Genomic DNA, 23,102 nt, shown 5'->3' on the forward strand with positions numbered 1-23,102 from the left:
CCCAGTTGTACAGCCGACTTTGCTAGCGATGGTTCACTGTCTACATACGCTCTCATTTGCAGAGACGACAGTTTAGCATACCCTTCAGCTACGTCATTTGCTATGATACAGCAAGGCGCCACATTCAGTTATAAGTACTATCTTCAAGACTGTATTCTGAGCAGATAATATAGTGACTCACGTACCGTCAAGAGCGACGTTCATCATTAATGGTTAAAGTTAAGTATCAAACTAGTTATGTCCGCTCTCTGAATTCTAATTTCTTGTCATGTTCCAGACCTCACGTCAGTATAGTTCTTCCCTCCTCACGCCAGCCTGCGTGAGCTACAACGCGTGCATTTCGGCCTCCACTAGTAACACGGTGTTGGCTCTTCTGCCAACACAACAGGATTCATGAGGTTGTCTCCATACCTGTACACGTCCATCCACTAGATACAATTTGAAACGAGACTCGTCCGACCAGGCAAAATGTTTTCAGTCATCAACAGTCCAATGTCGGTGTTGGCGGGCACAGGCGAGACGTAAAGCTCTGTGCCGTGCAGTCATCAGGGATAAACGCGTGGGCCAACGGGTCCGAAAGCCCATATCGATGATGTTTTGTTGAGCGGGTTGCACGCTAACTCTTGTTGATGGCCCAGAATCGTAATCCGCAGCAATTTGCGGAAACGTTGCACATCTGTCACGTTGAACGATTCTCTTCAGTCATCGTCGGTCACGTTCTTGGATGGCCTTTTTCCAGCCGCAGCGATGTCGGAGGTTCGATGTGTTACCGGATTCCTGGTATTCACGGTACACTCGTGAAATGGACGTACGGGAAAAAATCCCCACATCATAGCGCCCCGGAGATGCTGTGTCCCATCGCTCGTGCGCGGGGGCAATAACACTGCGTTGAAACTCAAAACTTGATAACTTGTCGTTGTAGCAGCAGTAACCGATCTAACAACTGCGCCAGACACTTGGCGTTGCCGACCACAGCGCCGTATTCAGCCTGTTTGTATATCTCTGTATTTGAATACGTATGCCTATACCAGTTTCTTTGGCGCTTCGGTGTATAACAGCCCAATCTGTAGGCTTGGTTAGCATCTGCATTTGTATGTAAGCACGCATTTCTCGCAGTTTCTCCACATTTATGTCCAACCTTTCTACGTAATCATTCTTCCAGCGCTACGCATGCGATATTTGAACGGGAAGAAACGTAACATGTGGTGTAATGGCTAAGCACCTTCTGCCATTCAGTGTAGCTGTATGTAGTTTGTTGTCCGGTCGGCAGCCCTTGTGCTGTATTTTACAGAGGAGGGGGGGCCGCGGCGACGGCCTGGCATTGAGCTCGGGTTGGTGCCGCGCGCCCCGGCCGTTGGCGCGTGTGAAGCGCGCAGAATCGCATTTCCTTGCGCAGCTGGGCCTGGGTATCGCACGCCCCGGAGGGCTCTAAATCACAGCCTTGTCTCCGGGGGCCGCCAGCTGCCACAATCAATACCTTTCCGCGCCGTCACGCTAACCTCCCTCATGGCGCCTGCATGGGAAGTCCCTGTTGTGACGCTGGGCACTCCAGAGAAAACAAAATAAAATCCTCCACTCTACTCCCATCTCGAAATGTAGTACTAATTATTGCAGTAATTTTACTCCTTTCCCCAGTGATGCACTGTGGTGTGCGTACTGTAAGACCTTCGGTACACACACCACCAGATTATTTGACTTGTCGCTCTAACGAAGTAGGCGAGTGTCAGCAATATGTCTCGTGGTCTTATCGTGGCGTGTTTATCTTCTGCCGTTAGGTCAGACGATGGAAATGCCACTTGCATGCTTAGAGTAGCAGATTGACAGTGACCAACTTTAAACAGAATTGATTAATTTTCACACACATTTATTAAAATAATAAAAAGCATAGACATTACGTAACTTGATTCTGGATGCTGTTTACAACTGACAATCTGAAGTTCCTTTGGTCTTGGTACGTTAAACTTATTCTCACATATCTCTGATACTTGACAAAGTGTCTATACATTTCTCTTCATGGCTATGTACAGTAATATGATAATCTTCTTAGGTGCAGACTGAAACTTGACTATAGACTGGTACAGACTAATGCAGACTGACTAATCGGAGGTCTGTACACTCGTTATAATACCTCGCGCGTTCATGTATCACTGCGCGAGTGTGATCTGTGAGGAGAAAAGGTTCTACGTTAGCGGCAATCTCATTGGCTGCGTTACATATTAATACGCGGATCGGCGGAAGCAGAATTTGGTCCGTCTCTATGGCAGCGCCATCTCGTAGTGCGGAGACGGACGAGCGCTGCGCCTGCACTGTTGTGCTTAGCGGGGCGTGCTCTATTGGGAAAGTTGTGTACGCGCTGACTATGCGGAACTATGTACACAACATGCACCATATACTGCAATTGCAGTTGAATTGACGAATTTATCAGATCCACTTACATCGAATCAACTCAGCACAGACTATTCATTATGACAACAGTGGCAGGGTAGCCTATGTGGCACCTAAAGAAGGCCTTATTCTGTGTTTCACATTTACTGAACGTCATCAACACCCAACACGCAGTGAACAGCGACACGCCCAATCACCTGTCTCCTTCTCACACTAATGGCGCCCTTTTGCAGAACAGCCCTCAGTGAAATTGATCCTGGAAGTTTAATTGTCAAGAATGACAATTTGGGAGTCATGATATAAACATTTTTCTGTCTTTTATGTTTTGTGCAAATTATTCCCCGAAGGTCGTAAATATTTTAAAGAAGACGTTTTTATTCATAACCGAAAGCTTCTTAAAAAACATGATTGCCATAGATCATAATCAGACAGCTTGTATTACAGTGGAGAGATTGCATGAAATGCGATTGATCATCTGACAATCAGTCTCACGGTATGTGGTGAACATGCGTAAAAAATGGTTCAAATGGCTCTAAGCAGTACGGGACTTAACATCTGAAGTCATCAGTCCCCTAGACGTAGAACTACGTAACCTAAGTACATCACACGCATCCATGTCCGAGGCAGGATTCGAACCTGCGACCGTAGCAGCAGCTCGGTTCCGGGCTGAAGCGCCTAGAACCGCCCGGCCACAGCGGCCGGCTTGAACATGCTCATGAAACTGTTATAAAACCGACGTAAATATTTTGGCGTAGCAACGTAGCCACAGCGGCCGGCTTGAACATGCTCGTGAAACTGTTATAATATAAAACCGTCGTAAATATTTTGGCGTAGCAACGTATGTGGCGACACAGTTATAGTGTCATCGATAATAACAATAATAAAATTATAAATAAATCATTCTGTCTCAGACAATAAAACGTGTAACGCGAAATAATGGAACCGACAGCATTCCAGAGCACCACCGACAAAATTTAGGAGGTTTCTGAGGGATGTTTTCTGACTATTAACTACTGTCAGCAGCAATTACTGTCGGTTAATGGAGCAAGTTTTGAAACAACATACTGTTGGCGAGTCCACTATCCGGCAGATATTTTCAGCGAAATACGGGTATGAAGTTAAATGGGCTAAGAAATCAAACAATATGGCATTACTCTATAAAGGACCACCAGAGACCTCAGACCTATATCAAAATATCTGAAAAAACGAAAACTTTTCGGTCAAATTCCGGATCACCCTGTATACAAAGGAAATAGTTGGCTACCCATTTGCACAGCGTAACTAGCCGACAAGGCTGTGCGTTTTTACAGTTCATTACCCTTAGTAAACGGTCTATCTTTATGATCGCTGTTGCGGTGTGGAATGTGCATTGCATACTGACGAGCTGGATAACATTCGGTTTTCTTGGTCGACTGAAAGATGGTACAGTATACTATACAGACAGCTTCAAGCCATAGATACTTGAGCAAACGTCTATATTTGTTACGGCTATATTTGCGATTTTTTTCTGACATATGGTGTGTAACAATATGTGATTGTATATCTAAAGGAAATGTCCTGACTGACTCACAGACCATCACCTCCCAGCATAAACCGCTAAGGACAGAAACTTGAAATTTAGAAGCGGTGTCTTCCACTCTATGCATCGATTAAGCAGGCATTTCTGAAATTTCAGCCCCTAAGGGTATGAAATGGTTTTTGAAACTACTTCGCTGTTAAGGCAATTTTGAAACTAGAACTACAAAAATTGGTGTTTAGTTCCTCCGTTAAAAAATGAAACAGTACGTGTCTCAGTGTTTGTCGAAATTCATACCCTTAAGGAGGTGAAAGAGAGTATGAAGAGTTTTTTCAAAATATTTCAATATCAAAGCAGAATCGCTTCTTGGTCGGAAGTACATTCGGAGAAGTCCATGTTTCTATGGCCTTAATTAGCGTGAAAGGTTTAGAAGGTGTTGCAGTTTATGAACTACCCCACATCAGAGAAAGCTATTTAATTAAAAGTCACCACAAAAAATCGGTTTTATCAGATTTGCACAGAAACAAAAACGGATCTTTAATAATTCATTTTTACATTAATTTTTCAGTAGGCCTCATACATGTTTATAAAATTATTTTTGTTGTAATTACTTCGCAAACTAATCATTACTGATGTCAAAATAGATACCATGTTTAAATTCGATTCCATGTACAGAAATATTCGTTTGAGATGAGGACCATAATACACTCCTGGAAATGGAAAAAAGAACACATTGACACCGGTGTGTCAGACCCACCATACTTGCTCCGGACACTGCGAGAGGGCTGTACAAGCAATGATCACATGCACGGCACAGCGGACACACCAGGAACCGCGGTGTTGGCCGTCGAATGGCGCTAGCTGCGCAGCATTTGTGCACCGCCGCCGTCAGTGTCAGCCAGTTTGCCGTGGCATACGGAGCTCCATCGCAGTCTTTAACACTGGTAGCATGCCGCGACAGCGTGGACGTGAACCGTATGTGCAGTTGACGGACTTTGAGCGAGGGCGTATAGTGGGCATGCGGGAGGCCGGGTGGACGTACCGCCGAATTGCTCAACACGTGGGGCGTGAGGTCTCCACAGTACATCGATGTTGTCGCCAGTGGTCGGCGGAAGGTGCACGTGCCCGTCGACCTGGGACCGGACCGTAGCGACGCACGGTTGCACGCCAAGACCGTAGGATCCTACGCAGTGCCGTAGGGGACCGCACCGCCACTTCCCAGCAAATTAGGGACACTGTTGCTCCTGGGGTATCGGCGAGGACCATTCGCAACCGTCTCCATGAAGCTGGGCTACGGTCCCGCACACCGTTAGGCCGTCTTCCGCTCACGCCCCAACATCGTGCAGCCCGCCTCCAGTGGTGTCGCGACAGGCGTGAATGGAGGGACGAATGGAGACGTGTCGTCTTCAGCGATGAGAGTCGCTTCTGCCTTGGTGCCAATGATGGTCGTATGCGTGTTTGGCGCCGTGCAGGTGAGCGCCACAATCAGGACTGCATACGACCGAGGCACACAGGGCCAACACCCGGCATCATGGTGTGGGGAGCGATCTCCTACACTGGCCGTACACCACTGGTGATCGTCGAGGGGACACTGAATAGTGCACGGTACATACAAACCGTCATCGAAACCATCGTTCTACCATTCCTAGACCGGCAAGGGAACTTGCTGTTCCAACAGGACAATGCACGTCCGCATGTATCCCGTGCCACCCAACGTGCTCTAGAAGGTGTAAGTCAACTACCCTGGCCAGCAAGATCTCCGGATCTGTCCCCCATTGAGCATGTTTGGGACTGAATGAAGCGTCGTCTCACGCGGTCTGCACGTCCAGCACGAACGCTGGTCCAACTGAGGCGCCAGGTGGAAATGGCATGGCAAGCCGTTCCACAGGACTACATCCAGCTTCTCTATGATCGTCTCCATGGGAGAATAGCAGCCTGCATTGCTGCGAAAGGTGGATGTACACTGTACTAGTGCCGACATTGTGCATGCTCTGTTGCCTGTGTCTATGTGCCTGTGGTTCTGTCAGTGTGATCATGTGATGTATCTGACCCCAGGAATGTGTCAATAAAGTTTCCCCTTCCTGGGACAATGAATTCACGGTGTTCTTATTTCAATTTCCAGGAGTGTATATATATAACACTTGAGTATAGTTTGGGGCACAGTATAGGCTTTAGTGTATCAAAATCGGATCACAAAAGATAGGCAATGTGCTTTAAAATTTTATCGAAACCCGTCGTATATCTCTGTTTCCTTGTTTGAACACGCTACTCTCCAAAACTACTGGACGCATTTTCACGCCGTTTTCACAGGAAACTTGAGGAAAACTTGGGGCACCGTATAGGCTTTATTTCATCAAAATCGGATCAAGGGAGAAATATGTGTGGAAAAACTTGTAGTTACTTTTATCAGTAGTTTTTGGTGTTACATAAAAATAACTTTCTTTGAAGATTTTTCTTTTAGTCTACCAGAGTACGGAAGTCGTCTGATTTGAATAAATCGTATCACGTAGATAATGAATGAAAATATCTGACTTTGCGCCCACACTGCCGTGAAACCGAACAGAAAAATTATGTAACTTTACAGCAGTTTATCATGTACTCGGCGCTGCATGAGCTAGTGCAGGCGACTTGATGCGGGAGCGCCCAGTCAAAGGTAGGTGTGCACACATATTTGTACTACCAATAAAGCTGTAAAAACATCGTGTCTGTCTGAACACTCTTCTCCAAAACTACTAGAAATTCTCATGGGATTTCCGCAGTTAACTTGAGTATAGTTTGGGACACGGCATATGCTTTAGTGCACCAAAATCAGATCTGAAAAGAAAGTCCAAGTGCTTTAAAATATTATCGAAAAATGTCGTATCTCTGTTTCTCTGCTTGAAGACGCACGAAAATCGGATCTGAAAAGAAAATCCAAGTGCTTTAAAATATTATCGAAAAATGTCGTATCTCTCTGTTTCTCTGCTTGAAGACGCTAGTCTCGAAAACTACTGACGCATTTTCATGGCGTTTTCACAGGAAACTGGAGCGTAACTTGGGGTACAGTATAGGCTTTATTTCATCAATATCGGATCAAGGGAGAAGAAGATATCGCCACTAAAAATTTTATCCATACTAATATTATAAATGCAAAAGTACCTATGTGTGTTACGTTTTCCCGACTAACCCGCCGAGCCGATTTCGATGAAATTTGGTATGGAGATAGTTTGAACCCAGAGGAAGGATATAGGCTACTTTAGAAAGTGTAGCACAAGTTGCTTATTGATTTGAAGAATATTGCGCGAATTAGGGAAAAATATTTACTCTTTTTAATTTTATCCATATTTTGCAGCTTAAAACGTGACTGTATTCAAAACATTGGAAGTATGAATTAAACAACGCCTTCAGTCACAACTTTTTCGTGTTTTATTAACTACACGATACATTTCGGACCCTGTGGGTCCGTCGTCAGGTGTAATTTGTCTTAATACATGTTTTGTTTCTTCTCCTGAATGAGGTGAAATGCATATTCCTGTCACGACAAGGTCTAATGTTAGGTTATGGATTTCGTAAGTCGAACGCGGTAAATGAACAGTGTAAACTTACCACGTAATCCAAGGAAAGCATTTTCAATGTTTTAGTATCGGCAAACATACTTTTCTCTTTGAAAAGATTCTTTATTCTTTGAAAAAGCTATTTGCTCTTTGACATATTTGTGAAAATGTAGTTATTGGTTGATACATGCTACGTGAAACGAGTCATTGTACTGTAATGAATACAATGCTTACACAATCTTCACCATGTATAATTCATATTTCCACACAATTCATTGCATTATTTACGCATTGTATAGTGTATAGCTACTTCCATAGCGTGGTGCATAGATGCGAGTTCCTGCCAATGCACTTCTGTATGTGCTGTTTCACGACAACAATGCGCAGGCCGATGCATCGTTTGTTGGAACAGCTTGGTAGGGGCAGAGCACATCACGAGCTATGCTTACCCGAACAAGCAGACACGTGAAGCCAGCTGATGATGTCGCACGTACAGTAGTTTACTTGCAATCACTCACCATAACAAAACTAGTGGTATATGAACGCAGCCAAAGGTAAAAGATTGTATGTTACTAAATGGACTAGCACAGTGCACAGTATAAAGAGCCAGTTGCAGATTGCCTAGCTAACCCTTGCAGGGTAGACAAAAATGTGATTTCCATTATTTCATATAATTATTGAGAGTACTTAAAAATTTAAAATACTGTCACAATCTACTCGTCTTACGTTAAAGATTTAACGCAATAAGAAAGTATTACAGTTAGAAACTGTGTATATGTTATGAAGCAGTGTAACTCACAAATTATGCAATTTACCTATACTATATTCGTGGAGTATTTGAGAATGAGATCGACGCGCAAGTCGCCGAAGTGGCGTGAAATCGAAAGACTTTCACCCGGCGAACGGTCTACCCGACGGGAGGCTCTAGTCACACGACATTTTGAAAATGAGAGCAGTTAGCGATTTTCAAGAAACTTTACACATAATTTCAGACCTTTACTAAACCTTTTCTCGCTAACACCCCGCACAAAATAATTAAACGAAAAAAATTTTATCGCTTACTAGATTTTCGGTGTTATGTACTAAAATTTTTGCATCATGCATTACGTTTTGATTTATTCCTTCTCTGCTGCAAACTCTATTTGCAGCATGTTTTGTAGAGTCCACACATACCAGTTACCCTGCAAAATTATATCATTGTTCTACACAGTTCAGGATATATAATGTCATAAACATTAGCTTCGTGAAAAACTAACGGCCGGCCGCGGTTCTAAGCGCTCAGTCCGGAGCCGCGCGACTGCTACGGTCGCAGGTTCGAATCCTGCCTCGGGCATGGATGTGTGTGATGTCCTTAAGTTAGTTAGGTTTACTTAGTTCTACGTTCTAGGGGACTGATGACCATAGATGTTAAGTCCCATAGCGCTCAGAGCCAAAAACTAACGTTTTCTTAAAACGAAGAATGAATTACAGAGATTATACTCACTCAGTATTCTGATTTTCTCGTTAGCCTGTGGGTGAATAATCCGAAATTAATAAAACCAATATAAAGGTTTTACGTGCTTATCGTCAGATGTCAACATATTAACTTATATGTAAAATGACATTTTAAGTTATTTTAACATGAGAGTTACATTCTCTAAGGAATCGGGACGTTGTGGTTAAGAGCTAACAGCGAAGCTAGCGTAAGTCCTGAAGTATTCGACTATTTCCCAAGGGTAATCGGTTTCTCTCCGATTGTCACATGTTTGATGAAGCAAGTGATAAGCGCCTCTTAACAGGTTTATAGTAACTATAATTATCTCTTAAAGCTTGCTTACGAAACAGTAGTCGCCTTACAACAAAAATATAAACAATGAAATTAAGTATTCAAATCTAGAGGTCCGGAGTTCATTGCCCAGTAGATCTTAAATTTGAAGTTCACGTCAAACGTTCGGGCCCCCTCGGGCTGCGTAAAGCTGTATTTTCTTATTCGGATTTGATTGTTTTGTTAATCCATTCTTTGCTATTGGTCTGTCATTACTCCCATTTTTCAGGGCCGTTAAGAAAATGTTGGCTGGTAAAACGAAGTCACAAAACGGCGATCATCCTCAGCACGTGGACTAACGGGAAGAAATTACTGTGTAACAATTTATTTGTGTACTCAAACGACCATTACAGTCAAAAGCAATTGAAACAAATATCTCTCCTGGGAAAATAAAGAATTTTTATTTTATTTGAACAGATACATTACCTTATTGAGGGTTATATTGAAAAATATTCTCTTGTTTTCGCAAAAATCTTATCAGTCTATTGTCTTACATTTATTTTAAAAGTTACAGAGGTAAACACGTTATTTTACTTCACACAACTTAACATGCAAGACCAGCGAAGAGCACTACGTGCGATGGCGAACTGTAAGCGGAAATTACGTTCTTGCCCGTTACACCGAGAGAGAAGCATCAGATAAATTTCATACGCTTCCAGAGAATTACTGAGGGAGAAACAGAAGTGAGCAGAATAAGAGGGACAAAGTCTTCGTTTCCGTTGCTGTAGCAAATCAATTTTATATTGTTCGTGATCCTGGCACGCACTGCTGTAGCTATTACGAGCAATTATTTAATTTTTGTTTGAGCACAATCATTTATCTGTAACCTTCGAGGTAGTAGCTGTCAGTCTCACGGAGCTGCGGAAGTGACAAGTGTCACTTGAAGATCGTGTTACGTGCTATTATTTGCAATAAACACTTTAAATATTAACGACAAATGGCACAGAAAATGCGACCGGCTTTTAACCTATGTTCATTTGAGTGGGTAGATTATTGGATAGTAAGTTATACAATTAACATTGGTAGACAGCAACGACATTGTAATTTTTTGAATTTTTCGCATAGTAATTTTTACACCGTATTCTTTTGGCGGACACTATTAATCTTCATGAAGGTTGACGATAAAAAATCTGGGTTCCCGGTGAATACTAATGTGTGCATAGGCATATAATTTGTTGTGAAGTTAACATTAGTAGTGTGTTTTATTTACAGAGAGACTGAGGCAAGTACGGTTTTGTAAAATAAACAGTGTATTTTTGTTGTAACAGCTGGCGAGAGCATTTGGAAACATGATTTGAGTGATATGACTATAATTAACATTTACAGTGCATTTACCAGGAAATAAATGGGAACTTTGCAGGACGAGGGTGATTTAAATCTACTGCCGCATAAATACCGCATAACAGGACTTGATTTCAAAAGTGATGATAGATACTGACCAGCTTTTTTGTCTTCCAGTTTAACTGTTGTGCTGTCCATTTCTTCGAAGTGTTCAGTGGAGTGTGTTAGCAAGCGTCATTTCGTTCTACTCCTCCTCTCAAAATGTTTAGAACGAGGTTAAAAATGTGACTGTTTCATTTAGGATTGCTCTAATTGCGTCAGTACCTTTGTATGTACGGTTGAGTTACGAATAAGCATTGTCTGCCATCGAAAAACTGATGTCAACATTTTTAAGATAGTCCGAAATGTTGGAGGCATCTATGTTAGCTAGTTCAGCTATTGTTCGTAAATAAGCGAACGTGAAGACTAAGAAATATAAGCTGTCTCGTTAGGAGTACATGCGAGCTTGCTGTGAATGAAAGCTAAATGGAGAAATCATTGACCTTTCTAAGGCCAAAAGGGCAATAATTTAAACTGTGTGTCATGAATAGTTTCGTTCATGTGGATGTGAACTTTATCAGTTTGGGCATCAGACGTAACAAAGCTATCAGGATTGGTCTGAACACAACAGTGCATTATTTGCGTGGTCCTACTGGATATATTATGCCTTTTCCTTCCTCCAATCTTTGAACTGATTTACTCAGCCACTTATTTGGGGAAGCTCCCGTTTCATTTTGACCCATAATCACAGCGGAGGTTCGTATTTTTCACATATAAAAATCATTACCAGAAGTGAGACAGGTTATAATTGGCCGAAAAAAATACCAGCAGATTGACTGAGGACTAAGTCCCGAACCTTTGGATTTTTAGCCTCTCTGATATTCCACAACTAGTTTTCGCCGTTCAGTAAGCAGATGTCCTTACCAAATGAATGTAATAATGCCAACATGACTTTCGTCGTATCTTGCTTAAGACGCAATTGGTGCCCTCACAAGATTACGTTTTGGCCGCACATACGAATCGGAATGACTGACTTGGGCTTAACGATGCTGTAAACTGCACGCCATTGGCCACCCAGTACTATCAGCCGCGTAGCCATTTGTAACTCCGCAATTTTACTCAAACGATTCTTAAATATTTCAATGGCTGCAGTGCAGACGCAGGAAATATAATCTGGAGAGGCAGTTCAGACTGGTTCAGGTACGCCGGTTCGACATTCCAGAGTGAGAACAAAGCTTGGCACCTAGAGGACTTCAGGAAAAGACGGTATGTGGTCTCAGTAAGCCCAAACCAAAGTCATCCACATGTTGTAGAAGTAGGGAATGTAGATACAAGGATAGTAAGAGTTTCGTCGTTTTCAGCTGAGCAACAGAAAGAACGAATATCTAGAGCGCGTCATACCGTTTAAATACATAGGGCAACTGGGTGACTTGAATTTATTGAAAGTGTTCTGAGAAGGAGCAGTTCATCTGTATAGCAAATCGGGTATGAGACGGTACTGTGATCAGTTCTAGAGGATCGTTCTAGCAGTTGGAGTTCTTACCAAATAGGTGAGATTGCAAACATCGAAATAATTAATAGACCTATTGCTAGATTGGTAAAAGGCCGTAGAACCAACACGAAAGTACAGGATGACCCAAAACTCCGTATACATTTGAAAATGCACTGATTCACAGAATAATGCATGTAGAGAGGTGAAAACTGGCACACGTGCCTGAAATGACATGTGTTTTTATTGAAACCGAAAATGAATCCAAAAACTGATCAACAGACGGCGCTGGATAGCAACAAGTCAATGAAGCGGTAACAGAATCTTGTATAAAATGAGCTGTTGTAAGTGAGAGAGTCCGATCATCCCTAGCCCGGCTGATAAACGCCTGCTGGGTGGTACGACTTGTATGCAGGACAGCGTTTCACCCCAAATTACTACACGCGTGAAAGATTTCTTGCGCACATTATCTGATGAGGATCGCATGCTGTACCGCCACAAATGTTTGGCCTCCTAGGTTCTCAGACCTCAGTTCGTGTCCATTATTGGTTGTGGCGTTATCTGAAGTCGAAAATCTACCGCGATCGTAACACCTCATTAGGGATGCTAAAACACAGGAATGGCAGAAAGAGGGGAGGTGCTATGGGGGCTAAGCCCCTCCCCCTCCCATAGATTATCATATTACACTGGATAAAATGACTTCAGAAATCAGCAAATATGTTGCTTAAACAGATTCAATCATTTTTTATGATTATCTAGCAATATAGGTTGCAATGTATTTCAAACACATGTTAACAGAAGAATAGGAGCGACAACTAGCTTACTATCTTAACCAATAAATATCATTGAACTCAAAATGGGCGTCTTATTATTTATTAATATACATTGGATGTTGTGGCGTTCGCTGTGTTATTCACTGGTTTGGTATTTAACTAACTTGTAAATGGAAATGAGATAATTTTTTGTTACACTGAGTAATTACTACATAATTTTTCTCCCGGCTAAATATTTGGTCAAGTTGCTAAAGAACTCCAAGTTAACGTCGTGTTAAAGTGTTGTCTGTAAGTTGTGTAAGTGTCACTTAATCACAGTTCATGCAACAGATTCTATACAATTATGGATTATGATGGAAACAGTTATCTCCAGCAAAATGATCATTAAAACCACCGCGCACAACACTGACCTATGTTACCTGAAACAATATTCTTCGCAACTCGTGCGTAATTAATTTCGGCTCCATATATCAGCTAGAAAAGTTTGTTATAACGATCGTGCTATGAGCAATGTTTTTAAAGAACCAATCTGATTCGAATTATTTTCATTAAAATGAGTTCGGAACCACCAGTACACATTTGTATTACGTTCAGCATTTATGTCTGCAGAGTTGCGTAATTTGAATTTGCCGCTGTGATAATTGTTAAGATGGCGGCAGACAATTGATAGAGACTTTCTATTGTTAGAGCAAATAAGTAAATGTTTATTAAACGCTATAAACTATACTTTCATATTGTGCAGTATTTAGACCTCATCAAGCAAACATTTGATTTGTTTCTAAGGAAAACACAGACAAAAACGCGATACAAATCGCTATCATCAATGGCTGCGCTCCTTGCAGCGGAAAGAAACAATTAACACAGATAATGCTTACTGAGAGAGGGATTAAAGTTACAAATAATTATTCACTCATATTTATAATAATAATGAACTCTATTTTCAAGTAATAATTAACAAATAATTACAATTTCTTAACAGACCTCAGTTTGATATGCGTCAGCAGTGTACAAAAGCCAACCAACAAAAGGTAAAAAAGAAGGAAGACAAACGCAGATCATAAAAGGAATTTACAATTATCATTGTCTTTGTATGATACACATCGATATGTCTAATTACATCATAGAATATTATATAAATAATTAATTCACTATTTTTTTATATGCCGAATAGATAGTTTATAACTGTTGCAGGCATAATTTCCTCTCGTCGCACTGTAGCCAAAAATTTATCACGTGGATGTTACAATTTATATGAATGTACGAGTACCACTTTCAGTCATCAAGTTAGCTAAATATGCCGGCTATGCCTACCAACACTTAAATTGCTGACCGCAGACCAAAACTTCGGAATCGCCGGACATCTGGGTCAAATCGTATTATTTTCCCGGGCGCACATATTCGGCAGACACGTTTTTACCCTTAACTCCAAAGCAGTTACCAAAAACTACTTTAAGCAACACCAAATTTTACCAGTTTGTCGGCGGAGGACTCCAACTCTCCTTTTGTTAAGCGATATTCTATAGTCCCAAATTCCCCCCCCCCCCCCCCCCCGCCCGCCGGACGCGGTGGTCTAGCGGTTAAGGCGCTCAGTCCGGAACCGCGCGACTGCTACGGTCGCAGGTTCGAATCCTGCCTCGGGCATGGATGTGTGTGATGTCCTTAGGTTAGTTAGGTTTAAGTAGTTCTAAGTTCTAGGGGACTGATGACCTCAGATGTTAAGTCCCATAGTGCTCAGAGCCAGCCGCCCCCCCCCCCCCCCCTTTGACCGACTTCTAGAATCGCCCCTGCTAAAACGCGCTATGCGACGGCAGTTTCACGACATACTGCACAGCGCAGTCCACACAACGTTGTCTCTTCAAAATGGTTCAAATGGCTCTGAGCACTATGGGACTTACCATCTGAGGTCATCAGTCCCCTCGACTTAGAACCACTTAAAGCTAACTAACTTAAGGACAACACACACATCCACGCCCGAGGCAGGATTCGAACCTCGACCGCAGCAGCAGCGCGGTTCCGGACTGAAGCGCCTAGAACCGCTCGGCCACAGCGGCCGGCAGTTGTGTCTCGACTTCAGATGTTATTGATGAATGACGGCCGACTTGTTGAACATTTGCTAGAAAGAACAAAGTCTTTGCTAATCAACTGTTATGCTAATTATTGCTTTCGTATCATACGAAGCACCATCTGTTGGCCAACCGTTCACTCTTATGGTTTCAGTAAATCGCTGTGGTTATTTCAAACATGTACGTCAATTTTTACTTCTTTGCCTACGTTATTCCGTGATGTACTATGTTTTCAAATGTTAACGGATTTTTGGGTCATCCTGTATAAAATAGATTCTATGAGAATGTAGAAGGGAATTTTAGGAAGAAATACGATGTTATGCTCCCGAAACCCTGTATCTGGAAAAGGCTGTACCACTGTGCTGGTGCCTCATTAGTTTATTTTGGTGTACAGATCTTGAGAATGGTGAACGCGGACTCCACTGTCAAAATTTCCTAGTTTATTTATGGAACCTTCTTAAGTATTTTGGTATAAGGCGGCCGTGGTGACCGGTGGCTCCTTCAAGATAAATGATTATTTATTCCGCTTATTATCGCACTTAAAAACGTGCAACACATAGAATAGAGTAATCCAACAACTCTCAGAGAAACGGAAAAATGTTGTGATGTGTCTGTTGCTGTCGTTGGATGAGCAGGTGAGCGTAGCATCGTAGTTTCGCACTTCCATTGCATTATGTGAACCATAGACGAGGTGCATATCAGCCAACTCTTCATCAGAAAAACTGCTTCCTATCAAATGTTAACTTAGAGCTAGCACTGCCTGAGAAACAAACCCGAGACCAAACTGGCCTGCACTGAACACAAGGTTGATGGCGAAGAGTGAAATGCATATTACTGTGGTCAACAGCTAGTGAGTTAACTGAACAAGTCTGCTTCCAAACAAGACCCGCAGAATACCGTCGACATTGGAAGTACAGTGCAAGCATTTTCAGGACAGTACAAATACAAAGGTAAATGGGGTTAAGTGATCGAACGAAATGCAATTACTCTGTATCGATCCACTGGGGACCACTGCTCCCTGCACCAAAGTACACAGAAAGTGTCCCTAAACAACCTCCGAAGTTATGTCGGTTGGCTTCGGGTCCACCCAATACACCGCTTGTACAGGGAGGGCAAAATGAAACTGATTTTGAAAATATATCATGCACTTTAAGATAGGCAATCCAACTTAACATTACCGACAACTGGAGCTAATTATGTATGTTGGCTGCCTATCGTAAGGTGCATGATTTATTTTCAAAATTAGTTTTATTTTGCCCACCTTGTAGATGGGGATGTAGCAAACCTGTCACACACACACTCTGTGACACCCGTATATTGGTTCGACGTGGTGAAGGCAACAATACATCACAAAGGAAAAGAGAATCGTAATTAACCAGGTTAACAAATGAGAAAAAATATCAGGTAGATGGGAAAAGACACTACACGCACTACATACAGCTAGCACATCTGAAATGAAAAGCAGAAAACATAAAGAATCTTAAAGACCTATTTTCAAAAAAGATCTGTTGATGAGGTAAGATACACTTACTACATATTACATACTCTATAGTCCAGACTGCGTAAGAGGTGCCTGACAGCTCGCAGCACTTTTGTCACCATTCAAGTGGGAAGCGCTAACGGTTGAAGGGGAAACCAGTAGCCGTATACAGAAGTGGCGAAACTGAGGCGTTACCATAGAGCCGTTTACAAAATCCTGCTGCGCCCAACCGATTGCAACTGTCAGGGATCCATTTACGTCGCTTCAACTACACTAATGTCCAAAATTAAAACACCAAATGGAAATTTTGAATGGTTGCCTTTATTTTACCGACTAACAATATATAAACGGATGGTAGTAAAGTGGAAACAATGTAATGAATATATATAAACGTAAACAACTGCAGGCAACGGCCTTGCCGCAGTGGATACACCGGTTCCCGTGAGATCACCGAAGTTAAGCGCTGTCGGGCGTGGCCGGCACTCGGATGGGTGACCATTCAGCCGCCATGCGCTGTTGCCATTTTTCGGGGTGCACTCAGCCTCGTGATGCCAATTGAGGAGCTACTCGACCGAATAGTAGCGGCTCCGGTCAAAGAAAACCATCATAACGACCGGGAGAGCGGTGTGCTGACCACACGCCCCTCCTGTCTGCATCCTCAACTGAGGATGACACGGCCGTCGGATGATCCCGATGGGCCATTTGTGGCCTGAAGACGGAGTGCTGCATGCTGCAAACAACTGCAACATGCATAATGGTATGCAAAAGTGTTCTTTGTTCTTTGCAATTTAACGGATTCACAAACATTCCGACAACTGGTTAATGTGCCCGGTATGGGGTGTGATGTTTCTGTGGGTTCGTGGTCATGTCGGTCTGCCAGGAAACGAGGCTGCTGGAGCTTCTACCAAGGCTGCAGTCCTCGTACCTCAGCCCGCGCGCTCCTATATTCCCTTCGATGATTTCCGTGTTGCCGTCTGTCAGGAGGTGGTGTCAATGGTCCTCGCTTCACGAGTATTCTTATTAAGCCTCTCCCAGTGGCTTGGACGACCTCCTCTCGGCCCTCCCGCCAGAAGGAGGTCATTTTACGTAGGCTGCGTCTTGGCCACTGCCTTTTCAGTCATCGTCATTTTATAAGTGGCGCTACGTTACCACTTTGTACACATTGCGCCCAAGTTTTAACTGTCCGCCACTTCCTGACGGACTGCCCATTTTTTAACCGTTTATGTTCCAACTTGGGCTTACCGTCTTAGTTATCGGCCGTTTTAACAAATGACGCGCGGGCTGTCGAGCGCGTTTTACTTTTTATCCGCCAAAGCAATATGGCCAAGGCCATTTAATTTTTAGTTTCGTACCGGGGCCTTTTTTACCCCTTTTTCCACGTGCCTGTTTTTAGCTGTCTTCATTCTGTCAATTGGGACTGACGTATAGTCGTTTTTTAACTCCTCTCTGTCTTCGTGTTCTATAGTTTTGACTTGGGTGCATATGACCAAAGTTGTTTTTTGCGCCCCAAAGCAAAACAAAACCAAAAGACCTCTGGCAGCAATACTGGCCTGATAACGATGGAGCATGCTGTGAATGACGTCATCAGTCTCGTCTTGAGGCAGTAACGCCCATTCTTCCTGCAGAGCTGCTCGCAATCTTGAAGTTGGTTGGTGGACGCTAACGTGATACAAGCCGTCTCCCAGACATACTCTACGGGATTCAAATCGGGAGAGCGAGGAGGCCACGCCAAGCGTGCAATATCTTTCGTTTCCAGGAAAACATCAACCACCGGTGCTCTATTTGTCGAGCATTATCGTCCATCAATACGATGTCTGGGTCCGCAACACCCCGCAACAACTGCAGATGAGATCCCAAGATTTCGTCACGATACCTGACAGCAGTTAAACCTTGCCGATTCACCTGTGCAGTTTCATGAAGAGGGGTTCGTGTGGCAAACACAACCCTTGCCCACACCATTAGGAGCCGGCCGCGGTGGCTGAGCGGTTCTAGGCGCTGCAGTCCGGAACCGCGCGACTGCTACGGTCGCAGGTTCGAATCCTGCCTCGGGCATGGATGTGTGTGATGTCCTTAGGTTAGTTAGGTTCTAAGTTCTAGGGGACTGATGACCTCAGATGTTAAGTCCCATAGTGCTCAGAGCCAACCACACCATTAGGGATTCTCCTCGATATGTTTGGGTCTCGAAATCTTATTCCACGTTCCCTCCAGAGGCGAATCAATAGAGAATCACTCTCCAAACTAAATCGAGACTCAACTGCGGAAACAGCATTGGCCCACTGTGCGACCGTCCGGGTGGCATGTTGATGACTCCAGTCTAGACACTTCATCCTGTGAAGACGCACCAGAGATAGCCATATGGCTTGTAAACCATTTGTCTCGATACAACACGTCCAGTGGATGCTGCGAGTTCACATGCCAGTTTCCGTGCATTGCTGGGGCGATAATGTGTCCTTACAGCCAAATAACGGACCACTCTTTCGGATGTCGCATGTGCTCGGCCCTGCCCTGATCTTCAGGTTACAGTTTCTGTCTTTATAAGAAGTCACCACATCCGAGAAACAACAGAACGATTCACATTAAGCCATCTGGTCAATTCATTTTGCGACTGACCCGCTTCCTTCCTTCTTACGCCCTCCACCGCAGAGAATCTTCTCTGTGCCATACTGCACCGTCTGTAACTGTGCACACAGCGATTGTGCATGTGGGGTTACCCGGCAGACACTACCTCGTTTCATAGGTGCCCTGACGTCATCGTTAGCGTGGTTCTCCGTTGACCGAAATGCCATCTCCGTGCAGTACACGACTATACGGATATCTGGTTGGCAGTTAGTATGATTATATCGTGGATACCAGTATATACAGCCAAACAACACAGTGAAGATTACTCAACCACTGGTGGAATTCTTCGGAGACGTTGTGGATGTCTTTAATTTCTTCTCCTTTAGAACCATAAATTATATAATTTAAAACATGATCCGTAGTTTCAAGTTCACTGCACTCACAGAAAGGATCATTTGCAATATCGCACTTGGTCATTATCCTTTTATAGCGTCCGGATCCAGTTTCTATTCCGTTTAATTAATTAATTTATTTTTATTTATTTATTTATTTATTTATTGTTCTGTGTGACCAAATTAAGGGGAAGTCTCCATGGTCATGCAACGAGTCAATACATGAAATTATAACACGATAGTAGAAACAGATAAAATGAAATATAAGAAACATATTCAGGCGACAAGTCGTAAGTTTAAATAAAGAAAATCAAGAGTGTAACACAGGAATTTGCTTAATTTTTCAGCTCTTCCAGGAGCTCCTCGACAGAATAGAAGGAGTGAGCCATCAGGAAACTCTTCAGTTTAGACTTAAAAGTGTTTGGGCTACTGCTAAGATTTTTGAGTTCTTGTGGTAGCTTATTGAAAATGGATGCAGCAGAATACTGCACTCCTTTCCGCACAAGAGTCAAGGAAGTGCATTCCACATGCAGATTTTATTTCTGCCTAGTATTAACTGAGTGAAAGCTGCTAACTCTTGGGAATAAGCTAATATTGCTAACAACAAACGACATTAAAGAAAATATATACTGTGAGGGCAATGTCAGAATTCCCAGACTATTGAATAGGGGTCGACAAGAGGTTCTAGAACTTACACGACATATAGCTCGAACAGCCCGTTTTTGAGCCAAAAATACCCTTTTTGAACCAGAAGAATTACCCCAGAAAATAATACCATACGAAATAAGCGTATGAAAATATGCGAAGTAGACTACTTTTTGTGTTGAACTGTCACTTATTTCAGATACTGTTCTAATGGTAAATAAGGCAGCATTTAGTTTCTGAACAAGATCCTGAACATGGGCTTTCCACAACAGCTTACCATCTATCCGAACGCCTAGGAACTTGAACTGTTCCGTCTCGCTTATTATATGCCCATTCTGTCTGATCAAAATATCGGTTCTTGTTGAATTGTGAGTTAGAAACTGTAAAAACTGAGTCTTACTGTGATTTAACATCAAATTATTTTCCACAAGCCACGAACTTATTTCATGAACTACATTATTTGATAATGTTTCAATATTACACACAAGATCCTTCACTACCAGCTGGTGTTATCAGCAAACAGAGTATTTTTGAATACCTGTAATACTAGAAGGCATATCATTTATATAAATAAGAAACAGCAGTGGCCCCAGCACCGACCCTTGGGGAACACCCCACTTAACAGTGCCCCATTGGGACTTAACATCACTACCACTCTCAATATTGCGGAGAATTACCCTCTGCTTTCTGTTCTTAAAGTAAGAGGCGAACCAATTGTAAGCTACTCCCCTTACTCCATAATGGTCCAGCTTCTGCAGTAATATTTTGTGGTCAACACAGTCAAAAGCCTTCGTTAAATCAAAGAAAACACCTAGCGTTCGCAACCTTTTATTTAATCCAGAGTGACTTTGGAATGTCAAAACCAGGAACGAGTTTGATCACGTCAGCAATAAAGGATCCATTGTGTGAGGTGTTTCTTCCAGAGTCTTGCACCAATCCCCTTCTTCCTCAAAAACTCGGTAGCACAAAGGTCACTCTCCAAGCTGCACACTAACATCCAGCATTTTTACGTAATACACAACAATAACTGTCGAGAGACACATTGGCTTTGAGGGACTCAAAAAAGTTTTTAGCTGTTTCTGGCTAGTTTCGGCCCGTGACAGGTGCATTTTTTGCACACTCGTCGCCTCAGTTACGTCTGTTGGCTGCTCAAGCTGCCCTCCAGGGTGCCATGAACGGAAAGCACGCCGCGCCCGGCAAAAAGCGGCGGTGCGACGGTCAGCCGGGAGCAGAGCGCACGTGTTTTACGGCCGGCGGTGGCTGCGACTTGAGCGGCCGTCGGCTTGAGCCCGCGCTGAGAACAGCGTCCAGGGCGCAATCTGCATTTCAAAACGCGTCCGCCGCCTGCCGTGTTCCCGGACGCCGGACGCCCCGGGCGACGCGCCACGGCGCTAGCAGCGCGTACGCCCCACCTCCGGGCCGGCTATGATAAATAACCGGCGACGGCGCGCCGGGAAAAGGGACGCACCCAAAAGTACATGGTGGTTTCCGCTGCCGCCCCGTTACGTCACGTCGTACCGCCTAGCACGTCGGCAGCGTGTTCACTTTTTTTCGCAGAATTTCAGGTCCCTGTTATACATACGTTATATCGTCGGCAGCTTCAAGTATAAGTGAGAAGAACGGTCTTTTTGGCAATTCCGGTGCAATGTTCAAATAACTTTCGGGAATGGAGACGGGTGGCTTCGTCGACAACAGGCCGTTTATAGGAAGCCCTCTAACACTGACTTGTGTTGTCCTCGTTCCCACTGTTGTCTAGTACCATAGAGATCTAGGCAGAGCATGTTGTTTGGTGGCCGGTATTCTCGTTCTACAACACAACTGCACACGTATACACTACTGGCCATTAAAATAGCTACTGCAAGAAGAAATGCAGATAATAAACGGATATTCATTGGACAAATATATTATACTCGAACTGACATGTGATTACATTTTCACGCAATTTGGGTGCACAGATCCTGAGAAATCACTACCCAGAACAACCACCTCGGGGCGTAATAACGGCCTTGATACATACGCCTGGGCATTGAGTCAAACAGAGCTTGAATGACGTGTACACGTACAGCTGCCCATGCAGCTTCAACACGATACCACAGTTCATTAAGAATAGTGCCTGGCGTATTGCGACGAGCCATATGCTCGGCCACCACTGACCAGACGCTTTCAATTGGTGAGAGATCTGGAGAATGTGCTGGCCAGGGCAGCAGTCGAACATTTTATGTATCCATAAAGGCCCGTACAGGACCTGCAACATGCGGTCGTGCATTATCCTGCTGCAATGTAGGGTTTCGCAGGGATCGAATGAAGGGTAGAGCCACGGGTCGTAACACATCTGAAACGTAACGTCCACTGTTCAAAGTGCTGTCAATGCGAATAAAGAGGTGACCGAAACGTGTAACCAATGGCACTCCATACCATCAGGCCGGGTGATACGCCAGTATGGCGATGACGAATACACGCTTCCAATGTGCGTTCACCGCGATGTCGCCAAACACGGATGCGAGCATCATGATGCTGTAAGCAGAACCTGGATTCATCCGAAAAAGTGACCTTTTGCCATTAGTGCACACAGGTTCGTCGTTGAGTACACCACCGCAGGCGCTCCTGTCTGTGATGCAGCGTCGAGGGTAACCGCAGCCATGGTCTCCGAGCTGATAGTCCATGCTGCTGCAAACATCGTCGAACTGCTCGTGCAGATGGTTGTTGTCTTGCAAATGTCCCCATCTGTTGACTCAGGGATCGAGACGTGGCTGCACGATCCGTTACAGCCATGGGGATAAGATGCCTGTCATCTCGACTGCTAGTGATACGAGGCCGTTGGGATCCAGCACGGCGTTCCGTATTACCTTCCTGAACCCACCGGTTCCATATTCTGCTAACAGTCATTGGATCTCGACCAACGCGGGCAGCAATGTCGCGGTACGATAAACGGCAATCGAGATAAGCTACAATCCGACCTTTATCAAAGTCGAAAACGTGATGGTACGCATTTCTCCTCCTTACACGAGGCATCACAACAACGTTTCACCAGGCAACGCCGGTCAACTGCTGTTTGCTTATGAGAAATCGGTTGGAACTTTGCTCATGTCAGCACGTTGTAGGTGTCTCCATCGGCTCCAACCTTGCGTGAATGCTCTGAAAAG

The 23,102-nt window shown here is 43.7% G+C and overlaps 1 protein-coding gene and 1 pseudogene across 1 annotated transcript in view; both read left to right on the plus strand.

The window, feature by feature from the left end:
- Positions 1-23,102, plus strand: part of LOC124798758 (hemicentin-1) — a 1,218,631-nt gene that overhangs the window by 694,106 nt on the left and 501,423 nt on the right. The window lies entirely within an intron of this gene.
- LOC124799915 lies at positions 16,769-16,885 on the plus strand (annotated as a pseudogene).

The sequence above is a fragment of the Schistocerca piceifrons genome, chromosome 5, assembly GCF_021461385.2.
Source record: "Schistocerca piceifrons isolate TAMUIC-IGC-003096 chromosome 5, iqSchPice1.1, whole genome shotgun sequence".
NCBI lineage: Eukaryota > Metazoa > Arthropoda > Insecta > Orthoptera > Acrididae > Schistocerca > Schistocerca piceifrons.